Genomic DNA, 3287 nt, shown 5'->3' with positions numbered 1-3287 from the left:
TCTGACCTTGGTTGAGCCACTCAAACCCCTCAGCGCCTTGGGTTTTTTTCTTTTTATATAAATTTATTTATTTATTTATTTTTGGCTGCATTGGGTCTTTGTTGCTGCACGCGGGCTTTCTCTGGTTGCGGCGAGCGGGGGCTACTCTTCCTTGCAGTGCGCAGGTTTCTCATTGCGGTGGCTTCACTTGTTGCGGAGCACAGGCTCTAGGTACGCGGGCTTCAGTAGTTGTGGCACACAGCCTCAGTAGTTGTGGCTCGCGGGCTCTAGAGCACAGGCTCAGTAGTTGTGGCACACGGGCTTAGTTGCTCCACGGCATGTGGGATCTTCCCGGACCAGGGCTCAAACCCGTGTCCCTTGCATTGGCAGGCGGATTCTTAACCACTGCACCACCAGGGAAGTCCCAGGCCTTGGGGTTTTTAATGTGAAATATTAGGAGTTGGACGTAGGTCCCTGACTGCTCTATATCTCTATGGTTCTGCTTGCTCCGAAAATATTAATTGGATTTTACATCATTTGGTTTCATTTCCAGACATTTACAATTCTCTGAGTAATGGGTAACATTTACAGCCCAATTACTTTCCCAAGCTCATCAAAATTTAATTTGCTGCGTGCAGTGACACACTGAATCGAGTTTGACTAGGAAGTCAGCAAAGCCACACCAGTGATTTACACAAGGCTCCCAGACTACAAAATTTACCACCAGGAATGTCTAATGAAAGTTTTTCTCATGTAAACATATAGCTTTCACATCTACTGGAGTTGCAGCAGGTGAGCTTCCCAAGACAGAACGTACTAGACAATACACTCTTTTCACACAATGAGCTCAGGAAATTCTGCTGTGAAATGAAGGGTCTTGGAGTTACTATAACGCTTCATAAATGAGAACTCCCTCTCTTTCAGGACTTCACGATGCTATTTGCATGTTAAAAACACCTGACCCCGGGAGGCTGCATTTCTTCTATGGCAGCTTTAAAAATACTATGACCCACATTTACATTTAAAGACTGATACCTGTGGGTTTTTACTCTCAATCTACTGTAAGGTTTTGGTGAGGAAGGCATTTTGACACAAAATTAATGTGATTTTAGGAGGCAGAAAATATTATTAGAATTTAGAAGTCACCGATGCAACCATCATTAAATTGCTGGATCAAAAGCATTTTCTTCTTCCTGTCACTATTTTTAAAACCATACATCTATACTGTCCCATGTGATAGCCACAAGTCACACGTGATTGCTGAGCACTTGAAATGAAGCTAGTCCAAGCTGACATGTGCCTGAAGTGTAAAATACACAACAGATTGCAAAGATTTAGCATGAAGAAAGAAGGTAAACTGTCTCATTAATCACTTTATATAGATTACTTGTTGAAATAAGAGTTTGGATATCTTGAGTTAAATAAAATAGATTATTAAAATTAATTTTACCTGCATCTTTCTAGTTTTTTTAAGGCTCCTAAAAAAGTTTAAACTAAACAGGCTGCTCACATATTCCAACTGGACAGTTCTGCTCTAAATGTCTCATAGTTTTCTATTATGCTTCATACACCTAGTGCAAAGTTCACTTAGTCTGCAAATGATTACTAAGGGTTTACAAAGTGCCATGCTCTTTGCTTGATAGGAGGAACTGGAAAATGAAATGATGGTTTTTGTTTTTAAGGATCTAACATTTTAGAAGAGGTGTAAAGAAAATTAAAATCTACATGATACTCACTACTTCCCAAGCAGGGCCCTGACTTCATCTAGCTTAGGAGACATATAAAGGATGAACACTGTCTCCTTTGTAGCTCTGCAACCCTTATGACTGAATCCCAGGCCTAGTTTTTATGTCCTGAGGTGGATCCAGATTTGGTGCAACCTGAAGCTTAGGGAAGCCAGCTTTAGTAAAAACTAGGATGCAAAATGATAATGACAAAATTAGGGTAAATATTATAATTGAAATGTGAAATACTGAAGTCAAACAAAGCTGGGAATGATTAATCCTCTGAGTGGTTGAGAGGTGACTCCAGAAGATCATTGACTTAGGTCATGTGGGATGAGTAGGAACTTGGTTAGGAGGGTGGGACAGCTTTCCCTGCCAGGAAAGAGCATGGGTAAAGGTACAGAGGCACTTCTGGCAAGAGTGTAAAAGGAGCCAATAATGAAAAGAAGTGAGGCTGAACAGAAGGTGGGCAAGGGACACATTATGTGAAGGCTTGCATTCCGGGCAAAAGCATGAAAATTTCATCCTTGAGTACAGTAATTGGGAACTGTTGAAAGATTTGGAATTACATGATCAGAATTATGATTTAGAAAGACCACTGAAAGCAGTGGAGAGATCAGGCCAGGCACACTTCTGATTCAGCATGTGTACCCACCTCTCCATGAAATTTCTGATTTGAGTAATCACATCAGAGTGTCCCAGCGTATATCATATCTCCACAGTCATCCTGCAATCCCATGTGCCTAGATTACAGAACGCCCTTTCCCCTAAAATGTCCAAGGAGTTCTCTTGGTTGACTGGTGTTCATTGAGTCAGTCTTATCTCTCTCCTCCCCACTAACTCCAAACCTCAGGCACTGCCCTCCACCACCCAAGAGAAGTTGCTGCTTCTGAATGAGCACCACATTCCAATCTAGAGACCTGGTATGGCAGTTAATGCTGGGACAGCCAAGAGATTTACACAGCAAAGAGACTGGTATCTGAAGAAATAGGGTTGTCCCAGAGGCCTGAAAAATGAACGGATGACAACATTCCACTTGGGGCTACCTCAGCCAATGGTGCTCCAGACTTAACGTGGCCCAGCACCTCAGGACACAACTCCTCAGACTCCCTCATGTGGCCAGTCTCCAAATCCCAACCTGCCACCTGAGGGATTTGCTCCGAGAAGTCCTGGACCCCCTGCCTCAGACACAAAAGCATCATTTTCTGTTGATGACCTAGTGTGGATGGAAGCCATCTTATCAGTCTCTCTTCTTTATACACTGAGTAGCCTTTGGTCAGGGTTACCTCAATTTACACCTAACTGGCAAACCATAACTTTGAACTCAGTTATGTACCCTGTGAACCCATGTACTACTTAAGCGAACTGGCTTACCCATTTCCATGCAAACATCTAGCTCCACCTACCAACAGGTTCTGTGGCAAAAGTAAGTAAATTGACCTTCTAACTTGCCAAATACACAGCTACAGTGGGAGTCACAGAAAGGACCTGGAACTCAATGAATGCCCACTCAAATTGCTTACTTTGTCTTATTCCTAAAGTGAATCTCCACTGTAGACCTCGACAGGATGGTAAATACCCCTG

Source organism: Eschrichtius robustus, chromosome 10 (assembly GCF_028021215.1).
Source record: "Eschrichtius robustus isolate mEscRob2 chromosome 10, mEscRob2.pri, whole genome shotgun sequence".
Taxonomy (NCBI): Eukaryota; Metazoa; Chordata; class Mammalia; order Artiodactyla; family Eschrichtiidae; genus Eschrichtius; species Eschrichtius robustus.
Note: the sequence above shows the minus strand (reverse complement) of the source record.